The 24663-nt window shown below is 46.4% G+C and overlaps 1 pseudogene; it reads left to right on the top strand.

Moving 5' to 3' along the window:
• Positions 1-615: 615 nt before the first annotated feature.
• LOC133930097 (pentatricopeptide repeat-containing protein At1g05670, mitochondrial-like) overlaps positions 616-24663 on the top strand; it is a 34403-nt pseudogene continuing 10355 nt past the window's right edge.

Below are 24663 nucleotides of genomic sequence, written 5' to 3'. Positions count from 1 at the left end.
TTAAGTGCTGGCAGGCCTGGACGAGGCTATGATTGATGGAGCTAAGACTATTCTGGGTCCTCACTGAAGAGCCGCCAGCCCCTCCGGGGGAAGCCATTCAAGATGAGGTCGAAGGAATACGTCTCAACGCGTTAAGGGCCTGTTCAGAGAAGGCAAATGCCTCAGCCTTAGCATGTCTGTTAGCCATCCTATTGAACAGGCTCTTCAACGTCTATGTGGGGTTCAAGTGTGAACAGAGCTAAATGACAAGTATGCTGAAAGCGGCAATGGCAATGAGTCCTTCATGGTGGCAAGCTACCTAAACTTTCATATGGAAGATGCAGATCAATCATGGAACAAATCCATGAGTTGTAGCTTATCGTGCGAGATTTAGACCAGTACGGCTATGTCCTCTCTCAGAATTTTCAGGTTAATGTCATTCTGGCTAAGCTGTCTACTTCTTGGCGTGACTTGTCACTCTACGTTAGCGTAGCGACTGGCTCTTAATGAGCTCATTGCTACTGTTAATGTCGAGGAGAAGTCGAAGGCATGCTATGGTGGGGTGAAGGCGCTCGCTCAAGCTAACCTTGTCGAGCACAAGAACCATTCTGGGAAGAATGTGAAGAAAAAAAGGCCATGCCTGGTTTTTCTAGACCGAAGGCTAATGCTATGAAGAAAAAGAAGAAGCCCAAGATTGTCTGCTATGTCTGTGGTGGATTGGATCACAAGGCCAATAGATGCCGTGATCATAAGGGCAAGGGGCCAACACCTGAGCAGCAGAAGGCAGCCAAAGCCCAAGTGCATGTGGCGGTTGCAATGGCCGATGGTACCGACAAAGGTGACTCCACAAGTGGGTATGTACCTGAGACCTTTATGGCAAGTTCACTAGTAAGTTGGTGGGTTGATACAGGTGCTACAAGGCATATTTGTGTTGATCAGATGTGTTTCAGTTCCCTACAAGGTGCAGATGGTGGATCCATATTGATGGGGAATGGGGTCTCGGCAGTAGTACGCGAACTAGGACAAGTGAGTCTAAAGCTGACTTCCGGCAAGACTCTTGTCCTCAAGGACATGCTGTTCATGCCTGCCATGACCCATAATCTACTCAATGGATCAATGTTGTGCCGGTAAGGAATAAAATTAGTCTTTGAGTCATAGTAGTGTTGATCATGTGTGGGTCATTTTTAGGAAAAGGCTATGATTGCGGAGAATGTTCCGCATTTCTATTCTTGATAGCTTTGCAAACATTTTTTACACTTCATATTCTAATAAGAACATTGATATATGGTATTCTTGCTTTTGTCATGTTAATAATGGAGCAATTGTGTGTTTGAGCAAGATGGATCTTTTCCTTCATATAATTATGATAAGAGCCATACGTGTGATGTGTGTGTGCAAACAAAGCAGTCCCGCAAACCATTTCACTCGGTCGAGGGGAGAAGAACCTTGCCACTTGGGCTGATCCATTCTGATATGTGTGAGATGAATGGAATATTAACTAAGGGTGGCAATGTACTTCTTTACTCTTATAGATGAGGCTACTAGATTCTGCTACATCTATTTGCTTAGAACAAAGGATGAAGCATTAGAATACTTCAAGATCTATAAGGCTGAAGTGGAAAACCAGCTGGGGAAGACAATATTCTCAGGGATTTCTCCGAGTTCTATGAAGAAAGTGGCATAATCCATGAATTTACGCCACCATACTCACCAAAAGCTAATAGAGTAGCTGAGAGAAAGAACCGAATAATTTGTGACTTGGTTAGAATAATTTATAACTTGGTTAATGCCCTATTATGAAGTTCTGGTATAGCTAACTCATGGTAGGGTGAGTCTATTCTTACAGTTAACTATGTCTTGAATAGAGTCGCTCCTCGAAATCACGAGGTAACCCCTTATGAAGGATGGAAGGGGAGGAAACCGAATATGTCCTTTCTTTGCACTTGGGGCTATCTAGCAAAAGTACATGTTCTCCTATCAAAGAAAAGGAAATGAGGACCAAAGACTGTCTATTGTGTCCTCTTAGGGTATGCACACCAGAGTACCGCTTATAGATTCCTAATTGTCCATTATGAAGTCTCAGACATTGCCGTCAACTCAATAATGGAGTCTCGAAATGTGACATTCTTTGAGCACATCTTTCCTATATGAGCGAAAGAGGCTGATATCTCTGATCTTTTAGTTGATGACTTGCTCCTCAGAGTGTCAGTGACACAGTTCCTGAATTGGAACTTAGGAGGATCAAGAGGAAAAGAACTGAAAAATTATTGGGATATGACTTTGTCACCTATGTCATTGATGATAAACAACGAAACCTTTCAGAGGCATACGCTTCTCCAGAAGCAGAGTACTGGAAGGAAGGAGTTCGTATGAGATGGAATCAATCATTACTAATGGAACCTAGGAGTTAGCAGACCTCCCAGTTGGCTGCAAGCTGGTCGGCTGCAAATGGATCTTCAAGAGAAAGCGCAGACCCGATGGTACTATAGAAAAGTACAAGGCCCAATTAGAGGCTAAGGGTTTTACGCAAAAGGAAGGTGAGGACTACTTTGATACGTATTCTCATATTTCTAGATTGCCCACTATCCGTATGCTCTTAGCCTGGCAGCTTCGCATAATCTCCTTATGCATCAGATGGATGTCCAGACCGCTTTCCTTAATAGAGAGCTGGATGAGGAGATTTACATGCAATGGCTAGATAGATTCGTGGTAATAGGACAAGCGAGTAAAGTATGCAGGTTAATCAAATCCCTGTATGGTCTCAAATAGGCCCCTAAGCAGTGGCATGAAAAGTTTGATACACTGACATCGGTCGTCTTCTGTGTTAATGAAGCCGATAAGTACATGTATTATCAATATTGTTGGGGGCGAGGTGTCAGCCTATGTCTATACATGGATGGTATATTGCTGTTTGGGACATACCTGGAAATGATTAACCAGACCAAGTCTTTTCTATCTCAGAACTTCGATATGAAGGACCTGGGAGAAGCTGATGTAATTTTAAACATCAACCTGCTAAAGGGCGAGAATGAGATAACACTAAGTCAATCCCATTATGTGTACAAGGTGCTTACACGTTTTGGAATGACAGGCTGTAAACCTGTAGCCATGCCCTATGATCCAAATGCTATGCTGAAGAAAAATATAGGCCATGGAAAAGACCAGTTAAAATATTCACATTGATAGGTTCTCTAATGTATTTGGCCAATGCAACTAGGCCTAACATCTCGTATGCAGTATGCAGGTTGAGTCGTTATACATTCAACCCATGAGATGATCATTGGATAGTACTAGAGAGGATACTTGAGTATCTGAAGGGGACAAAGAACCTAGGGATTCATTATTTTGGTCATCCTGTAGTCATAGAGGGATTCAATGATTCTAACTAGATCAGTGACTCGGATGATATGAAGGCTATGAGTGGATATGTTTTCACTCTAGCAGGTGGATCTGTATCTTGGGGGTCATCTAAACAGACCATCCTTACTTGCTCCATGATAGAGGCTAAGCTAGTGGCACTAGACTCAACAGTCGTAGAGGCAGAATGGATCAGAGAACTTCTTTTTGACCTGTTGATATTGGATAAACCAATTTCAGCTGTTCTCACCTACTGCGATAACCAAACCGTTCTGGTTAAGGTGAAGAGTAGGAATAACAATATGAAGACTTCGAAGCATATAAAATAGCGACTCAAGTCACTAAGGCATGCAGTAGAAAACAGATATAATCGCTATGGATTATATTCAGTCCGAAAGGAATCGTGCAGATCCTTTCACAAAAGGAATGGCTAGAACAGTCATTCAGACAACATCATGAGTAATGAGGTTATTACCCACTGATAAGGTTCACACTAGTAGTAACCTATCCTAGGAGATTGGAGATCCCGTGAACTAGGCTCTAGGAAAACAAGTTGTGTGGATATAAGAGCAAATCAATCCCATTTGCTGCTTTGCTCTTCTGTAGGAGAGGGTGAGCCATCCGCTCTTAATGAATTCTGTGTTGTATAGCAATAGATATCGTCCTACAGGATGTCTAGGAGAATTCACCTATGTGAGTGTGGTTGTGTGATCACAATCAAAGAGAAGCCGAGTACTTCCCTAGGTGACACCCATGAAATAAGGTACATGGACATGACCATAAAGTCCAACCCGAGAGCTTAGGCAAAAGCAGCCTCGTATAGGGTGTTGCATATGAGGAGGCTCTTGCACCAAGGTTAAGGATCAAGGTTAGTCCTTCTCATCTTGTGTAAGTCAATTCTTACGCAACTAGGTAACTTGTTCAAACCCGAAAGGTACTTGTTACTCAAATCCTGTATATCAAATCGATAACTCCAGCATTAAAAATTTGGTGGGGATTGTTGAGAAAATATGAATTTCTAATGTTTCTTAGGCTTTCTCTTTCTCACCTGGGCCGACCGACTCACTTACTTGGGCAACCCCGACCCATGTGGGTGGGGTGATGTCCCTGCCTTTGGTCCGACTAAGGAAGGAGGAGGAGAAGAGATTGAGAGAACCAGGGAGGGAGGAGCGACGGCGCATGGGAGGTGGCAACGCAACCACCCTCCACTTCCTTCGGGCGCGTGGGGGTTTGGATGGCGGCGTCGTCCCCTATATGGTGGAGGTCACCTCTTTCTCTCAAGGCGCGGATAGAAATATGATTTTCTCCCTTTTCCCCCATCTCCTCCCCACGGTCTTTCTCTGAGTTGCTATGTTGATCTGATATTGAGCCGAGTTGAACTCGGTTCTGGTGGTCAGAGCCCCGCTGTTTGGGAGATTGATTGGTGGAGATGCTATGTTGGTGCTCCTCAGAGCTGTATTCGCCAAGGCTCGCTCGTATTCAAGTGGTGGTACGGTTGAGGCGTTGTATCTCCGTCTTCCTCTCACCGGTGACAACTAGCGGGTGATCAGATTTCTAGGACAACGGCTATGAAGCTGTGCCTTGCCTCACTTATTAACTCATTTGATTATTTATCACTGTGAGTATTCAAGCTTTTCCTCTCTTTGTATGCTTTGGACTACACATATGCTCAATGATGATTAGAGGGTACAAGATTGGGCATGTTCGTTGAGTACACTGGCATATAATTTGTAGCTTCTCTTGTTGGTTGAATCTGTTGGTTCCTAGAGCTGTTCGGTATGTATGCCTTTTCAATTCTTGTATACCAAGGTACATGTGGTATTTGGTTCCCAGATTATACCTATTAATCCATTCCTAGATTGGTGTTGCAGTGATACTTCAATACGCATTGTGTTTCTGTCACAAGATGGATCAATAGTTCAATTTTGCAATCATTGTCTTTAGTAATTTGGTGGTTCCTTTTTCGTCTCTGTCTCAGCTGGTTTTGCCTTCACTGTGCCGACTTGGTGTATTTTGGTTTGGACTGTAGTATTATCCATGATAACTTTTTAGAACTTGAGAAGTTAGGTCTGGTTATAATTTGCTAGCTGAGATCTTAAGGACATTGCCTAATCTATGAAAAAATTGCTAGGACAATTAGGGCAGGATCATACAGGTCTTGGGACCAATTGTCATTCTATTTCTAAGAGCAAGCTTACAAAAGTCTTTTGAGTGCAGTTTAGTTCATGCATTGCACATGTTCTCCATTATTGTTGACACAGAATCTCTGTTATTATGTTCGCAATTCATGTGCAGTAATTTTGATCTGTTAAGCTCTTGTTTTGATACTTTTGGAACAATATTAATGCTCATATGATCACATTATATACAACACCAAACACACTCTAAAGTCTTTTGACAAGCCGTGCAGGAGTGAACTCGTACACTATTGCTAAGAGAGAGTGTGCGTACACACCAGTGACGGAGCTAGGATTTCATTGTTGGATGTGCCCATTGCAAATTTTTGAATCTAATATACAAGTATAAAATTTGTAACAAAGCCATGATTTAACTATAGCAGTGCTAAAAATTTTACATTATTTTAAGAAATTATAGCTAATTAGTTGCCATTATTTGAACCACTACCAACTAAGGGTATAACAAATTGAATATTTTAAGATATCAGCTGCTTGAAATCCTTACCTGATGAGAGAATAACAACTCTAAAACATTTTTGTAAAACTTTATTTTGGTAACAAAATGCAACATTAATAGGTAGTAGTAGATACTAGCACAGAGCACTTCATAATAAAAAAAGAATAAGACAGTTGTTGGAGCAAGAGTTCATCTTGCCCCAGCAAGTACAGCGAGAGTTTCTTCTAAGGAGGAGACTCAAGCTTGGAGACGAAGTTTAAGAGGAAGGAACACCACAATTGTATTGATAGTAGAAAAAATAAATCGAACTGGGAGTATCACAGCGTGACTTTGTGTTTTTTCACCTCTGTGTCTTTCTACCATCTAGCTCATGTCGCTAGCCCAGACGACCATGGCTCATATTTATAGGGCCGTGCGTAGCTTGGCATACAAGTTATCATAATGTACAAATATTTGGGATCTAACCGATTTACAGGGCCTTATCCCGGATAACTATTTTCTACCCTATCTGAGAGATAAATATCCACCGTAGTAATTATCGTGATGCATGCCCCTGAAGAGAGCGAGCCGGTCGCCAACTGTGGCCCGATATCGCACTATCAGGGGTGTCAGGATAGCCTCCACCAGCCTAGGCATTTAATGTCGGTCACCTCCTTGCAGGGAAAGTATGACTGGTGCTCCCCTTCTAGCAGATCTTTCCTGAGGCCTGATGACTCACCCTGTAGCCTCCGGGAAGCCTACCCGAGCAGCTGGAGACGGGGGCCTCAGGACGCATGGCTCCGGGGGGTGAAGTCTTCAGGAGGCAGGACTCCGGAAGGCCGGGGCTTCAGGAGGCCGAGGCTTCGGGAGACCGAGGCTTCGGGAGGCTGAGGCTTCGAGAGGCCGAGGCTTCGGGAGACTGAGCCTTTGGGAGGCTGAGCCTTCGGGAGGTAGGACTCCGGAAGGCCGGGGCTTCGGGAGGCTAAGCTGGTTATGCCAAGGGGCCGTCGGGGGTCCTTAACAACGACCCCTAGCAGTAGCCCCTCACGAGGGCGACCAGCGGAGCGGTCGGGCCCGTAGTTCCTTCGGAGCAAGGCCTCTGGCAGTCCCTGGCTTGTGGTTGATGGCTCATGGTCCAAGTATTGCTTGGCTTATCTTGGAAGGTTTGACCCGGGTGACTAGAACAACACACTGGATGACGTTAGTGACAGGGGGCATTGAATGTGCCCTAGGCAAAGGCACAATCTTGCCCTATCAGGCGGGCGTGGGACACGTGGCATCTTGTTATTGGGGGGTCATGGGGGTCGGTTCCGCTCCCCCATGATTTTGGCCTGGCAGGCGAAAGGATTGAGTATGTGCCCACCACCTAGGGGGGCAAGCTGCTCCTTATTTTTAGAAGGAGAGGGATTGCCCAGAGCGACCCTTTTGCCAACTCCTCGTTCTCATCTGCCTTTTGTCTTCAGCGTCTTTTGCTTTGCGCGAGTCATCCTTTGATCCCTGCTCTTCCTTTCTCTTGTAATCCAGAGCCTTTTGCATCCTCCTGTGATTTGTATGGCTGGTTTGAGTACCCCGGGTGGGGCCAGAACTCGGGCGGCAAGTGAGATCACCGGAGTAGTCGCGGCGGGGGACCCTTAGGTGGCGTCGGTTTTCCCATTGTTGATGGGGCCGCCACCAGGGGTGAAGCTCCGACGTGCTAGCAAAAGTCACCCCCAGCAAACCACCGTGCTGGGGGTGTCTATCATCGGTGAAGAGGAGCTTGACCGGATGGTTAGGGAGGGGAAGATTCCCTCCAGAGCTGTCGCTCGGCCTCCATTGGGTGAGGAGGTCCCGAAGCCTCTGGCCCATGAGGTCGTGGTGTTTGAGGCCTTCTTCGAGGTGGGCTTGGGTTTTCCCTCGATGCCGTTGCTCGAGGAGGTGCTCCGTCACTTCTATGTGGAGCTTCCGTAGCTCCACGCCAATGCCATTGCTCGCTTTGCCACCTTCGAGTGGGCCATGTGGGCGGAGGGGTGTGAAGGGAGGGCGGATTTCTTTGCAGCCCTCCACTTTGCCAGCTGCCAGCCGAAGCTGATCATTGTGGAGCAGACGAAGAGGCCCCTTAGCTTCGGGAGTGTCAACTTCCAGATACGGGCCGCAGTATCGCGATGCCTTCCCGACCAAGGCTATTAATGGTCGATGGTATACCGGCTGGTTGCAGTGGTGATTCTATTACAACATCGGACTTGCATCGCCCCTTCTCTCCATAAACCAGGATATTGCATATGTTCCGGATCCGGAGACGAAGATTACAGACGACCAGTTCGCCTCACGGCTAGCCCTTCTCTGGAGGGTAGCCGAAAAGATGAGCATGCGTGACCTCGTGGAGGAGTTCACCATGTTGCGCATTCGGCCCCTTCAGATGGGCTGGAACTGCGTCTTTGAGCAAGGTTCGGAAGAGTGGTCGAAGGTGTATTTTGGCCCGCCCGATGAGTTCTCCATGTAGTTTGGTTTTTTATCTGCCGATGTGAGCCATCTTTTTCTTCCAGAGAGCTACCTCCTGCTGGAGCGCGCGGTGGAGATCACGGAGGTGATCCTAGGCCCCCCTACTTACGCGGAGCGGGAGCGGTGGGTGACCCTAGCACGGAGCTGGGAGCGGTACAACCGTGTCTGCTTTTACCTCGGAGTGGGGGCTCCGGCATGGCAGGATCCTCCAAATTCTAAGGTTGCTGGAAAATGAGCGCGTGCAGCCCCCCAATCCGTGCGTGGACAATCCAGGCCCAGCGGCCTTCTGTCTCCGGAGGCTCGCATACCGGTTCAACGATTGAGCCGTCGGAGGTGCCCCTGGTTCGCAAGAAGCGTCTACGGTAGGTTGGGAGCGTGAGCGACCAGTTTGGAGGCAAGGGCCAGTTTGGCGGTGATGACCGAGGGAAGGGTCGGGTCTCCCCAGATATTATGGATCATGGCCAGAGCCGATGGAGAGGTGTGACCACCGTGGACTATGATTTTGGTATCGTCAATTCGGACGTCGAGAATGTTATGGGGGTGTGGTTTACTTCGTTAGCCATATCCTGTCTCGCTAGTGCACCGGGATCTTGATTTGTGTTTCCTTGATTTTTTTTGTAGCGATCCTCGAGGTGGATGCGTCCTTGACTCCACCCCCCGAGGCCCCGGAGGCCCAGTAGGGATCAGGGACTCCTCCGGAGGGGTCTCTAAAGGCCTCCTGGGGGATGTGGCTTTGTTTCTGTGGAGCCCCGAGCCAGCTGGTGACCTTTCCTTGGCGGCTGGTACTGGAGACACCGTGCCATCCGTCGAGGCTCCCTTTGGAGACGTCGAGAGGGTGGCCCTGGCCTCGGGGTCGAGGGGGGCCCGAAGGCATCAAGGGCCTTTGCTGCGGCTTCCTCTCCTCTCCGGAGTGGAGAGGTCGAGCGATTATTGGCCCAGCATCCTTTGGAGGAACTGGAGGCGCAGTTGGAAGCGGTGGCCCTTTAGGTCAGAAGTATTGGTTACGATTTGCCGGGTCTGGTGTTTGGTCAACCAGGCCTTTGAAATGACAGAGGGTGTTATGCCTGTCTGATATGAAGGCACTACCTTCAAGATGCCGGAGCAGTCTTTGCTTATCCGCCATTTTAGGTTTGCTTGGCCAAAAGGATGATGTACGGAATGCCTGTCCAGCACGGTGACTTAGGTCTTCAAGATGCTAGAGCGGTCTTTGCCTATCTGTCACGTAGGATAGCTAGACCTTAAAGATGGCGGACGGAATGCCTGTCCAGCACGGAGGATTATGCCTTCAAGATGCTGGAGCGGTCTTTGCCTATCCACCACGTAGGTTAGCGAGACCTTAAAGATGGCAGACGGAATGCCTATCCAGCACGGAGACTTAGGTCTTCAAGATGCTGGAGCGGTCTTTGCCTATCCACCACGTAGGTTAGCGAAACCTTAAAGATGGCGGACGGAATGCCTGTCCAGCATAGAGGCTTATGCCTTCAAGATGCTGGAGGGTCTTTGTGGGTTTTGTTGTCGAGTTTTTTTTGTACCTTCAGAGAGGACAGAGCCTAGGGCCCCCTACACATAGTACTTGCGAAAGGTCTCCGCATTCCAACTGTGTTCAAGGGGGGTCCCTTCTGTATTGGCCAGGTGGTAGGAGCCAGGCCTATTAGACTTGAGGACCAGGTATGGGCCTTCCCATTTGTTGCGCAACTTTTCCGGAGCTAGGGCACATCGAAGTACTAGTTCACCGGGTTTGAAGTTTCACGGCGCAACCCTTGGATCGTACCAAGCCTTAGTTTTCTTGATGTAGTGATCGAGATTCTAAATGGCATGGAGCCACGTGCCTTTGGTGAGCTCAAGGGGGAGCTCCCTTTCTCCGTCAGTTTGTGCAAGTTGTACCCTGAGTGAGCAACCCTTGACCTCGGTGGGGGTCATGGCCTCGTCTCCATACAGGAGGGGGAAGGGTGTGAACCTGGTGGCCCGTGTGACAGTGGTGCAGAGGGACCATAAAACCTTGGGAAGTTTCTCAACCCATAGGCCTCGAGCTAAGTCGACGAGGCGGTGATTTAGACCGGAGAGGATGTTGTCGCTGGCCCTTCCGACGGCCCCATTGGACTGAGGGTGTAGAACTGCTGCGAAGCATAATTCGACGCTAAGGTCATCGCAGAATTGTCTGAAAGGCCCGGATCGAATTGTGTGCCGTTGTCCACCGTGAGCTGTCGTGGGACGCCGAAGTGGTAGATTATGTTCTTCCAGAAGAATTTCTGGACAATTTTTGATGTGATTGCAGTGAGGGGTTCGGCCTTAACCCATTTGGAGAAGTACTGCAATGCCACCACTGCGTACTGAAGGTTGCCTTTGGCACGGGGAAATGGACCGATGAGGTCCATACCCCAACGAGCCAGGGGCCAGACGGGGGTGATTAGTTGCAAGGGAGTTGGGGGTCGGTGGCTTCGGCGTCCCATCCATTGGCATCCTTGGCAGGTGCGGACAAGGTCTTCTGCATCGGACATGATGGTAGGCCAATGGAGCCCCTAGCGAAGTGCCTTACCGGCTAGTGCACGAGGCGCTAGATGATTGCCTCAAAGGCCTTCGTGTATCTCTCGGAGGAGGTTGGCTCCTTCTTGTTTAGTAATGTAGTGAAGGAGGGGAGCGCAGATACCTGTGTTGTAAAGGGCACCATTTATGAGACAGTAGCCCCTGGCGCGATGTTGGATGCGACGGAGTGCAATCGGGTCATCCGATTCTTCCGTTCCTCTCAGGAAGGATAGGAGGGGAGCCCTCTAGTCCATGAGTTCGATGGGGAGGATGCCGGCGGCCATTTCGTCAAGAAATCTGAAGGTTGGCTGGTGTAGGGTCTCAAGAAAGGTGCCTATTGGTGGGTCTTTGCCCATGGTTGTAGCCTTTTCTAGGGCGTCTGCCAGAATGTTGTCCGCCCATGGTATGCTTCGTATTGATATGCCGCGGAAGTGTGCCTCGGCCTTGCGAATGGCCTCGAGATATCTTGTCATGTTCAGATGCTGAACTTGGAAGTTCTTGTTGATGTGACCGGCTACGACCCAAGAGTCGGTACCGATGATGACTATCGATGCGCCCAAGGCTCAGGCCTTTCGGAGGCCTAAGAGGATGGCCTCGTATTCGGCTATATTGTTGGTCGTCTTGAAATCCAGGAGAGTAGCGTATTGGACCTGCTGACCTGTGGGAGAGATGAGGACCGTGCCGGCTCCGACGCCCATGGAGCCATATGCTCCGTCAGTGTAGATAGTCCATATGTCTTGGGAGGGTTTAGTGGTTGGTTCGGTGGGTGTCAGAGTCCATTCGGCGATGAAGTCTGCCAAGATTTGGGATTTGATGGTGGTGCGGGCCACAAACCTTACCGCGAAGGGGGCTAACTCTACCGCCCACTTGCCGATGCATCTCGTTGCCTCCCGGTTGCGAAACATGTCGCCAAGTGGGTACAAGGTTGGGACAGTGATGTCGTAGGCAAGGAAGTAGTACTGGAGCTTACGTGAGGCCATCAGCAGGGCGTAGGCTATTTTTTTTTAGCTCGGTGTAGCGTGTCTTGGCCCCGACTAAGGCCTCCGAGACGTAGTATACAACCATTTGAGTGGAGCAACCATTACTCTTTTCCTCTTGTACCAGGGCGGCGCTGACGGCAGATGCAGAGACGGATAAGTATAGGAGTAGTCCTTCGCCAGGGAGGGGCATCGCAAGTGTTTTGAGGTGGGAAAGGTGCCTTTAGGGCCTCAAATGCCGCCTGGCATTCCAGCATCCAGCTAAATTGTTCGAAGCTCCTCAGCGTTTTGAAGAAGGGGAGGCTGTGCTCAGCAGATTTTGCTAGGAAGTGGCTGAGGGCCGCAAGGCGGCCGGCCAGGCATTGTACTTCTTTTGGATTGGTGGGAGGTGACATTTCTACGATGGCACGAATCTTTCCTGGATTGGCCTTGATACCTCTTTGGGAGATGAAATATCCTAGCATCTTTCCACCCTTAGCGCCAAATACGCATTTCTCTGGGTTCAGCCGCATGCCAGCGGCCCGGAGGCTATTGAACGTTTCTTGCAGGTCGGCAACAAGGTTGGCTTCTAGTTGGCTTTTTACCATGATATCGTCTACGTAGGCCTCGACGTTGCAGCCCAACTGCTGCCATAGCACCTTGTGCGCTAGGAGAGAGAAGGTGGCCCCAGCATTCCGAGGTAATGAAGCTAGTCTTGCTCTCATCCTTCGTTGCCATCCACACCTGGTGGTACCCGGAGTAGGCGTCGAGGAAGCTCAGCAGTTCGCAGCTGGCAGTGGAATCCACTAGCTGGTTGATGCGAGGAAGGGGGTACAGATCCTGGGGGCATACTTTGTTCAATGATGTGAAATCGATGCACATACGCTATATTTCGCTGTGTTTCTTGACTAGGACGGTGTTGGAGAGCCAATTGGAATGGATGAACTCTCGAATAACACCAGCTTTTAGTAGCTTCTGGACTTCTTCCTTTGTGGCTTCCGCCTGCTCCGGAGAGAGTTTGCGAAGCCCCTGGCGTATGGGCCTTGCCTTCGGGTCGACCTGAAGTGAGTGCTTGATAATGCTATGGTCAACTCCTAGGAGGTCCTGCAGGGACCATGCGAAGGTGTCGAGGTTACCCTGCAAGACAGCCAGAAGTTGGCCTTCTTGCCCAGAGGTGAGGTCTGCCCTTATTTGGAAGGTCCGGTCAGGTTGGTCTTGGTGTATGGGGACCAGTTTTATGTCCACCTCCGGTGTTGGCCTCAGAGGGCAGCGTTGCCTGGGATGCGCCAACGGAGGGTCCTCTGAGTCCTCCTATGTCATAGCGTGGATGTGGCAACTAGGGAGCAGAGCAGGGTGCCCATACTCGATGTGTCTAGCCAGATCTTGGTCGCCATGGACGGTTATTAGCCCCTAGGGTCCGGGCATTTTCAGGTAGAGGTAATTGTGATGGGGTACAGCTCTGAATCTGTTCAAAGTTCCCTGTACCAGTATGGCATTGTAGGCATATGGTACATCCACAATATCGAAGGTGATGACCTCGGATCATGATGCGGAGCCCTCGCTGAAGATGATCGGGAGTTCCATCTGGCCTAGGGCGTTGAGGGGGGGCCCATTGAATCCCTGGAGGGGTCTGGTGCTTGATGAGAGCCAGCTTCATGGAATTCGGAGCTGGTCGAAGGCATGCATGAATAGGAGGTCCGCCGAGCTGCCTCCGTCGACCAGTATTCTTCGGACCTCGACTTCGGCGATGTTGGCTAAGATGACCAGGGCATCGGAGTGGGGAAATTTTACCCCCTTAGAGTCATCGACGGTAAATGCCACAGGGGCATCGGCCCAGTTGTGGGACTGTCGATGGATGCTAGTTGCTCTGATGTGGTGTACCCTGCGTGCGTAGTCTCACCGTTGTCGTTTCAAAGTGCAACCGGAGCTCCCTCTGCTGGTTATGGCGAGGACGATCTGTTTGCCCTGCACCCTTTCGTCGTTGTACCGCTCTAGGTATGATTGGGGTGGCAAAGGTAGGGCCAGCTGCAGAGGATTCTGCAGGGCCAGATAGTTGACCCATCGGTTGGCCGATGGCCTGCGATCTTCGGACTGCCCCTTGGTGGCCCCATCAGTTGAGGCGAAGGCTGCCTGCCTCCCGAGGTACTCCTCTCGGATGGTGGGGAGGGTTCGATAGTTGTCAGTATTATGTCCTCGTCCTGCACCGTGTAGAGTGCACCAGGATTCTTCCTCGGAATGCTGGTTTGGAGCGTGGCTTCGCTCCAGGAGACCTCCAGAGCGTCCCCAGGGGTGGCCTTGGTTCGGAGCCCCGTAGCCCGGGCTGATATTGCTGATATTTTGGCGTTGTCACTACCGCCCCCTTTGGGTCCCGGTGGTTAGAGCCTCCTCGAAGCACCTCTTTGCTGGAGGAGCGGGGCCGTGTGACGATTCAGCCTTGGAGTACGGCCTCTCAGAATTGGCACAGGAAGCCTCGCTAGCTTGTGAGCACCTCCAGCGGAGTTTTTCCTCCTCCGCTCGCGCATACTACTCGAATTTTCTCATGAGGACTTCTACCGGGCATATTGGATGTCAGTTCAGGCGATCATATAGAGGGCCTTCGGCCTGGCCCTGTGTCGCGGCGTCGATGACCGAAGAGTCCGATATGCCCCTAATTTGGGCCTTGGTCTGGGAGACCATTAGGAAGTAATCTCTGAGGGTTTCGTCTGGCTTCTGCCTAATAGTGAACAGGCTGTCGGATGTTACTGGTTCGATGAAGGTGCCCTGGAAGTTGCTGCGGAAGAGGTCTCTGAGTTGGGACCAGGTGAGAATGGTGACAGGGTTGATTTGTAACACCCTAATTTTCAGATTTCTCAAATTTCTAAAATCTTCCAAGATTGTTGAATAGCTTCACCAGTAGTATAGGTTTAAAACCTATTTTCTTTATCAATCAATCAATATAGGTTATTATTTTTTTGTGCATTGCATGCTGAGTTTTGTTAGGAGACAGGTAAATGCATTAGAGTTCTTTTTTGTTTTCTTTCTCTTTGGTGTTTTGAGTGAAAAAGATTTTTAAAAGGTTTTTACAAAACTCAGTAGTGAATAAGTTAAGGATCTTAATGGTTGGAATTCAAAATCTTTGAATTCATCATCTATTCAATCCTTGATTATACCTGATCCTTCTCCAGATCAATTCAAATCTTATCCAAATTGTTGTTTAAAGTCAATCTCTGCTCATTCTCAAACTCTACCCAAATCCAAATTCAAATTCCTTATCTAGTCCTATTCTTGTTCAACCTCATCTTTTTCGTTCCTCTCAAATTCACTCCAAACTCAATTCAAATTCAAATCCTATTCAAATTTCTTTGCAAAAGTTTCTTTTCTATACCCTAGATATACCGAAAGTGTCTTTGGGCTCAATCTTGCTCAAGTCCAAACCCTTAGCCAAGTCTTCTAGATAGCCCAACAAGGATCCACGAAATCTGCAAATTTTCGCAGAGTCCTGGACAGCCTCATTTTCTCATGACGTTTCTGAGTTCAAAACGGCCTCAAATGCAAATCTTGACAATACCAAAGTTGTAGGTCTCGTCCATAGCTTCGATTTGAACCTATGGAAGTCACCTTTTGGATAATGGAGCTAGGAGTTATGGCCCCCGAAATCAGTGCTGCGCAGAGAAGTCCGAGTTCAAACAGTTTATCTTGTGGTGCATTTTTGAAAATCAAGATGACGTTTGTAGAAGTTCCAATGACTACCAAAGTTGTATATCTTTTCGAGTACTACAATTTAAAATCAAGAAACGTCCAATTTGGAGTCCGGATCAAACGGTTCCTCAAAATTCATAGCCAATCTCTGGGAACGCGAGCGTCTTTGTTCCTGAATCTGTTCGCGGTCACCACCAAACCTAGCATCAGTTATCGCTGTTTTGCCGCTACCTTGGATGACCCCTTCCAAAACCAACCATACCACTGAGTTAGTCTTTCCGTGTTCTACGCCATGCTCCCCTCATTTCACTGAAACACCACTGAAGCCGACATCGATGTCAGTGACCACATGCCCGATCGCCATCTCCGACGAAACCCGAACCACCACCGCTACATAGAGTGACTAGTAGTATCCTTAACTTAGAAGCTCAACCTTCAGCCTTTTTGATCCATCATAGGTAGTTGATACTAGATCTCAGCGTATCCCTTGTTTAATCCAATATGGTACTTGCATAGCATGCCAAGTCAGCGCCACATCATTCTCCTTAGCCTAGCTAGTGAAGTCTAGTCTACGCTACACTTCTTGAATCTTGCATAAGGATGTTGTCAAGCATGACACAGTGATTGCGCAATAATGCCTTTCCCATAGGAAGATAGTTCTGAAAAATCAGCATTTCCTTTTCAGTCTAATCCATCTCTCGAAAGCTGTTCTCTTTTCATCTTAACTCCGATTTAGACGATTCTTGTGTCTAAACATTTCTAAAATCATCCCTATCCAACCATAGTTTTTTTTAAAGTGTTTTAATGATATTTGGTATGTTGTTCTTAGTGTTTTTCTTTGTGTTGTTTGTCGGTAGTTCTCGCGATTAGTCGATAATGTTCCGGACCAGTTCGAGGGACTTCAAGACCAAGATTTTGACAACACTGAGCAGCATTGGGAATAAGGCAAGTGTCCTTGATCATATTGAACCTATGTTTTTAAATGCTTTGTTTTACAAAATTGCATGCAATGTCTGTCAATATGATGGGTAGTCGCCTATGTTAGGGTTTTCCCTAGATTTTTCCTTATCATCCCTTGAAACCTAGATGGTTTATGGTTAGGTGTCCTTTGTGGGTAGATTGCTTAGCCATGCTTTTGGGATGTTAAGAAGTGTCATGATCTTGACTAAAGAACATATACAACATTGATGGTCGTTAATGTGTTAATGGTCTAGCAACATGGAACCATAGGCCTTGAGCAAAGTGGTTTTGATGGTTGTCATGGTTATGATGTTGGTTTAGTGTTTGCTCAAGTAACCTAAGTAAGGACCGGTTCATGGAGCGACAACCCAAGAAGTAACGTACCAACCACGAGGCTGATATGGGTAAGGTGTGACATATTGATTAGAGTCTGTCCAGTGTGTGTTGGGTCAGCATAAAAGGGGGCTTCTGGGTAGGAGCTTAGCTTGCGTAAAGCCTGGCGGTGAAACCTAGTGGGCAGACATATACTGGATTAGTCTCTGGTTAGTGGAAAGTGTCATACAGTGATTCTTGGCGGCACACCACTGGCGTGTGTTAAGTGTTTCGCGAACACGGTAACATGGAATTCACTGACTCGTGGGGAAAGCTGGACAACCTCTGCAGAGTGTAAAACTGTTATAACAGTCGTGCTCACGGATATGAGAGACTTGGATCCTCACATGATTAGTGGGTTGTGGTTATGGATTTGGTTGTGGTTATGGTTCTGGTACAGAGAGTACTAGATGGTTGTGGTTATGGTTCTGGTACAGGGAGTACTAGATGGTTGTGGTTATGGTTCTGGTATAGGGAGTACTAGATGGTTGTGGTTATAGTTCTGGTACAGGGAGTACTAGATAGTTGTAGTTTTGGTTATAGTACAGGGAGTACTAGACGGTTATGGTGTGCAAGGTGGGGAGCTTTTTATGCTGTGTGTTGGACTGTTTGGGTTACATTCACTTAATAATTGCTTAATGCTTTTGAGTCCAAATATGTTTTCATTACTCGCATTTACGCAAAAATACCATTTGTTAGCCTATTCTTGATATAAGCCTGCATATCATTACTTTTCCCACACTTGCTGATTACTCTATGTACTAACACTTGCTATTTTTCCTACACCATACGACATGTATGCTGCTGCTCAGTGAGTGAAGATGTTGAAGACTATCAAGACGAGGTTGTGACATTCTAGGCGCGTGTCTTCCGGTCGGTTGCCTGCGGTCTTGTTGGGCACCAGTGCTTCTGTTCCGCTGCAGATATCTTCGTAGAGGACAATATATGTCAATTGCTGTAAGAGTTTAATGTTATTTAATAAAAGTATTGCTTTTGTTACTTCACCTGTGACGTCCTTATGTGTGTTGAACATCCTGGGCACATATAAGCCGTATCTGATTTTGGCCGTTAAAACTGGGTGTGACACCAGTGCCCAAAACCAGCATATGGCCACCCCTTCTAAGGCGAGGGGGAAGCATTTAGCCATGGTGGCCGGTCGTCCCCCGCTGGCCTCTATGGCTAGGGCATAGGATCGGACGAACTCGTCAGGGTTCGAATCGCCTTTAAACTTGGGCAACTTCGGGGTCCGAAAACCCTCTGGAAAGGGCATGGCCTGCAGGTCGGCCCGTAGGGGAGAGTCGTGGTCTTGCAGGGGGTCCTCATGATGCTGTCTCTGAGGTTTCGAGGACCGAACGGGCCGGGTCCTTGCACCGAGGGGTTCGTCTGTTTCGTGGAGCTTGGGTCAGAACCGCGCCGGCCATCCCGGGAGTGGCGGTGAAGGTGTGGGCAACTTGCTGTTCGACCCGCAGGGCTGTCTGTAGTTCCTCCATCTGGGCCAAGAGTGCCGCCAAGCGTGATTGCCACTCAGGAGGAATGGTGTTTTCGGCGGTAGCGCCGGCCGCAGCCCCTAGGGGCGCAGCGGGGGCCTCGCCTTGCTACTGCTGGGTCTCCGGGGTAGAGAACCCTTCGGTGCCACCCGCAGCTGTGGTTATGGTTGGTTCAGTGGTGGCCATAAGGTTCCTATTCCCCCCGGTTGGGGCCATCGTCGGCGCCGCCTGCGTATAGCCGGCTGGACTGCTGCGCAGGTGTGACTGGGGGGTCGGCCGCCATCAACACAACCTTGGTGGTCTTCTTCTTGGGTGGCATCCTATCTCTCTTAGCACTTCTACGTTCGTAGTCCCCATGGACGGCGCGCTGTTAGAGCAAGAGTTTGTCTTGCCCCAGCAAGTACAGCGAGAGTTTCTTCTAAGGAGGAGACTCAAGCTTGGAGACGAAGTTTAAGATGAAGGAACACCACGAATGCATTGATGGTAGAAAAAACAGATCGATCTAAGAGGAGTATCACAGCGTGAATTGGTGTTTTTCACCTCTATGTCTTTCTGCCGTCTAGCTCGTGTCGCTAGTCCAGGCGACCATGGCTCATATTATAGATCCATGCGTAGCTTGGCGTACAAGTTATCATAATGTACAAATATCTAGAATCTGACCGATTTACAGGGCCTTATCCCGGATAACTACTTTCTACCCTATCTAGGAGATAAATATCCACTGTAGTACTTATCGTGGTGCTTGCCCCTGAAGGGGGCGACCCGGTCGCCAACTGCGGCCCAGCGTCGCACTGTCAGGGGTGTCAGGATAGCCTCCATTATGCCAGGGTGTCAGAGCGACGTCCACCAGCCTAGGCATTTAATGCCGGCCACCTCCTTGCAGGCAAAGTATGACCGGTGCTCCCCTTCTGGCAGATCTTTCCTTAGGCCTAATGACTCACCTTGTAGCCTCCAGGAAGTTGGCCCGAGCAGTTGGAGACGGGAGCCTCGAGAGGCATGGCTCCGAGGGGTGAAGTCTTCAGGAGGCAGGACTCTGGAAGGCCAGGGCTTCGGGAGGCCGAGGCTTCGGGAGGCCGAGGCCTCGGGAGACCGAGCCTTTGGGAGGCTGAGCCTTCGGGAGGCAGGACTCTGGAAGGCTGGGGCTTCGGGAGGCCGAGCTGATTAAGCCAAGGGGCCGTCGGGGGTCCTTAACAATGACCCCAAACAACAGTGATTATCCTAAAGAAACTTAGGAGGATATACAGAGATCAGCAAATGCCTTGAACTTATAAAATCCCATATAATAATTGAAAAACAACATAGAATATATCTAATAACACTAAATCATTTACCAGAATACTAGCCAATCCCTTCTAATGCTAGTGGGTCTTTTTATTATCTTCTTGAGTTTGCAGTATAAACTTGGTCGATACTTAGTAGAACTTAGTCCTGGTCTGGCCGAAGAGTGTACCGGTCTGACTGCCAAACGAACAGAGGGGTTCAGACCCTCTGGTCTGGCTAGCGGTCTGACCGCCGGCATGACCGGTCTGTCCATCCTAGGAACAGAGAGTTTTGGCACTCTATTCCCTGCTCGCGATTAGACCGTGAGGAGTCACAGTCTGACTGCCAGACGTGTGTCAGAGTCATCATCACACCTTTCATAGCCATTGTATTTGCGGTGGTCTGACCACCGTTTGAGCTGTAGTCTAATCGCCCAGTGCGTAGAAGTGTCAAATCAATAGCAACGGCCATATTCTTGAGTGTGGGATATAAATAGGAGCTTGGCTGGTTCAAGGAAGCTCTCTAGCACTTCACTACAACTCATTAGAGCTCTTGCCTTCTTCCTCTCCCTCTCTTGGCTTAGTGGTTACATTTTTGAGAGTATGAGAGCATCCAGTGCATAACTTTGAAGAGTTTGAGCATTGTGACACTAGTGATCCTTCAAGCAAGCGTCATCGACTTATTACTCTTGGAGGTTGCCACCTCCTAGATGGATTGTAGGTTGTTGCGCTGTTGAGCCCTTCAAAGAAGATTGTGGAGGAGCCACGACAGTGATTGTGAGAGGATTTGAGCACGCATTCTCGGAGAGGCTAAGTGCTACTCTAGTGAAATCGAGGTATTGAGTAGTTCTTGTTCTATTCCAGCTTAAGATCAAGTTGCTCGGTGTGAGCCATTTCTCATGTGAGAATTGGATACTTGATAGAGAAGCGGTTAGAAGCTTAAACTCACCTCACCTCAACGTGGATTAGGGGTGATCGACAAATCGTCGATACCACAGGATTAATTTCTTGTGTCATCCTTTGAGCAATTTACTTAATGCAATTTATCTTCCTAGAAAATAAATTGTTGCATATCACCATAGGATTGAAAACCTTAGCATATCTCTTAGTTGTTTTCATATTGCTCTAGTGATCTTTAGTTTGTTTCTACAGGTTTCGTTGATCACTTAGCAATTAGTTTTAAAAACCATCTATTCACCCCCTTCTAGCCGGTATCCTAGATCCTACAAGTGGTATCGGAGCCTAGGACTCGTTTTATAGCGGATTTAACCATCCCGGAGTAGGATTATGGCTAATGATGCTCATGTCAATGTGGGGAAGCCTCCGTTCTTTGAGGGGTCAAACTATGCCTATTAGAAGGTTAAAATTACCGTCTATCTTAAGGCTATAGGCAGTAAATTATGGGATATAGTGGATAAGCATTATGTAATTCTTGATCCCACTAATCTTGCTATTGAAGATAGGGATAAAGCTTTTGCAAATTCTCAAGCTATGAATGTTCTTTATGGTGCTTTAGATCTTAATGAGTTAATCGCATTTGTAAACTTGAGACCGCTCATGAGATTGGGAAAGGCTTAAAGAAATTCATGAAGGCACAACCATGGCTAAGGATGCAAAGCTTTTTTTACAAATGTAAACTTGAGAAATTTACTATGTTGCCAAATGAAAGCATTAAAGAAATGTTCAATCATTTAAACAACATAATAAATAAGCTCAAAGGGCTTGGTATGGATATTTTCGATGTTGATTTCTCTGATAAATTTCTTAGAGCTTTGCCTAACAAATATGACACTATTGTGACCTTGCTTGTGAGGTCAAATTTGAAGGATACAACTCTAATACAAATCTTGAGTGAAATTCTCACTCATGATATTTTCAAGAAGTCACAAGAAGATCTTCATGATAATACTATCGATGCTAAGAAGCGAAGTATTGCATTCAAGGCTCAATCATCAAGAGACAATGATGATCATGAAGTGAGTGATAATGAAGAGGAAGATGATGAACAAATGGCTCTCTTTGTGAGAAGATTTAAGAAATTCATGAAGAAAAAGAGATATCAAGGTGGATATAGAAAGAAGGGACAATCTTCCAAAGGGAATCCCTTCGAAGAAAGAAGATGCTTTGAATGTGGCGAAAAGGGACACATTGTCACAAATTGCAAGGACAAAGAAGAAAAATATTCCAAGAAGAAGAAGAAGAGTGATGGCAATAAGTTATTCAAGAAATACTACAAGAAGAAGAAAGATGGTCAAGCATGCTATGTTGACTGGGATTCGGATGCAAGCTCAAGCTCCGACTCTGATGACGAGAAGCCATCTCAAAAAGGTCTTGCCGATGTAGCCATCAAGGAAGCATCTTTAGTCTTCTCCACACCTCATTGTCTTATGGTAAAGAGTGACTCTAAGGTATTAAATGATGAATATGAATATCCATATGATGATCTAGTTGAGCTAATAAATGGTTTCGATGACTTCATGAGCAAAGAAAGAGCAAAGTTTAAGGAATTGAAGAAAAGACACACTTCTCTTCAAGATTCCTATGAGGAGCTAAAGATGGCTCATGAGGGTCTAAAAGAAACTCATGAGATACTCAAGGAAGCTCGTGGCTCTCTTATTCTTGAAACCAACAAAACAAAAGTAAATATGAGCATATCTTGCAATATTCTTGATGATGTATCAACTTTACCTCATATGAGTTTATCTACCTAGCTTGATGATTTTCTTACTTTGCCTAAAGTTATATCTTATAATAATGTTTTGATTATTGATGAAAATATCATGTTAAAAGAAAATATTGAAAAACTAACTGATGATCTTGCAAGATGTTATGTTGGAGAATCCAAAATTAGACAACTTTTGGATAGTCAAAGGTTCTCCATCAATAAGGAAGGCCTTGGGTATGTTCCCAAGAAGGCTAAGAAAGCATTCATTTATCGCAAAACTATTTTTGTGAAAGGTAGCGGTTATTGCATGAGGTGCAAGAAAACTGGACATGTTAAGAAGGATTGCAAAAATGTCAAAGATAATTCATATGCATTTTTTATTCATGCTATATTCTTAAGAGATGCTCTAATGGTAGTGTTAAAGCTAGTTTTATTTGCACTCCCATAATGAATGCAAAAAAAAATGTCATTTGAGTGCTTAAAGCCTTGGTGACTAACATTCAAGGATTCAAACAAGTTTGGGTACTAAAAGAGCTTACCTTTGTTTTGTAGGTCAACTACAAGTCCAGTGAGAGACATTGGGTGCTAGATAGTGGATAGACTTAACACATGACCGGAAATGAAAGGATGTTCACTTCTATGAGAAATAATGGATCAGAATATGACAAAATCATATTTGGAGATAATAGCAAAGGAAAGGTAATGGGATTAGGTAAAATTGCTATCTCAAATGATTTGTCTATCTCAAATGTTTTACTAATTGAATCTCTAAATTTTAATTTGGTATTCGTTCCTCAATTATGTGATCTTGATGTTCACTTCTATGAGCAATAATGGATCGGAATATGACAAAATCACATTTAGAGATAATAATAAAGGAAAGGTAAATGGATTAGGTAAAATTGCTATCTCAAATGATTTTTCTATCTCAAATATTTTACTAGTTGAATCTCTAAATTTCAATTTGTTATCTGTTGCTCAATTATGTGATCTTGATCTTTCATGCACTTCTTTTCCAAATGATATGATAATATCTAGTATGAAGGATAATAGTGTAGTTTTTAAAAGTTTTAGACACGGTAATCTTTATCTAGTTGATTTCTCTTCTAATGATGCGAGCCTAAACACATGCTTATTTACAAAGTCATCAAAAGGTTGGCTTTGGTATAGAAGGCTTAGTCATGTTGGTATGAATCAACTAAATCTTTTGTTAAAGCATGATTTAGTTGTAGGGTTGAAGGATGTGAAATTTGAGAAGAACAAGCTATGCAGTGCTTGTCGAGTTGGAAAGCAAGTGGGAAATTCACATCCATACAAATGCTCCATATCAACTTCAAGAACCTTTGCAATTATTACATATGGATTTATTTGAGTATAGGAGGTAATTGCTATTGTCTTGTTGTTGATGATGATTTTTCTAGATTTACTTGGGTATTCTTTTTACATGATAAAACTATTGTATTTAACACCTTCAAAAACTTAGCTAAAAGGACCGAAAATGAATTTGAGTTTAAGGTCAACAAAGTGAGAAGTGATAATAGCTCCGAATTCAAGAACACAAAGGTTGAGAATTTTTGAGAAGAAAATGGTATCAAACATGAATCCTCAGCCAAATATACTTCGGAGCAAAATGGAGTAGTTGAAAGGAAGAATCGGACTTTAATTGATATGGCAAGATCTATGCTTTCGGAATATAATGTTTTGCACAATTTTTGGGCCAAAGCTATCAATACCATTTGCCATTCATCAAATAAATTGTATTGTCACCGATTATTGAAGACGACTCCATATGAACTTCTTATTGGAAGAAAACCAAACATCTTATATTTTCGGGTATTAAGATGCAAATGCTATATTCTAAAGAAAAGTACTCGTTTATCAAAATTCCAAAAAAAATGTATCATTGAAGGCGGAGCCAATCCGCACTACTTCGAGGCAATTGGAACTTCAAAGGAAATGACAGTTCAAGTAGAGGCGTACAATGCGATGGCTACCCTTTGTGACAAGCTACCAGTTCTATGTGGGTGGCCATTCTTTTACTTCCCATTCGGGGCAACAATGCCAATAACTTTGAGGATGTTCTGGATGCAGCCCCAGTAAATGAGCACCGCGTGGTAGATTTGGTTCACTCTTTAGGTCAATTGTACCGTTGCGTGGTGGCTGAATTGTGGGAACACGATGGTGTTACAATCGGTTGCAACACGAGATGGAGTTACAAGTGTGCCACGAACTGATGAACTGCAAGGTGTTGTATGGGGAGGGCCATATGACACCATATGGCAGAGCACTTCAGTTTCACTATTTTCTGGTGGTGCTATACACATGAGTACCCCATC

This window comes from Phragmites australis, chromosome 10, assembly GCF_958298935.1.
Source record: "Phragmites australis chromosome 10, lpPhrAust1.1, whole genome shotgun sequence".
In the NCBI taxonomy this organism is placed as follows: domain Eukaryota; kingdom Viridiplantae; phylum Streptophyta; class Magnoliopsida; order Poales; family Poaceae; genus Phragmites; species Phragmites australis.
This window is presented reverse-complemented; position numbering and strand designations above follow the sequence as displayed.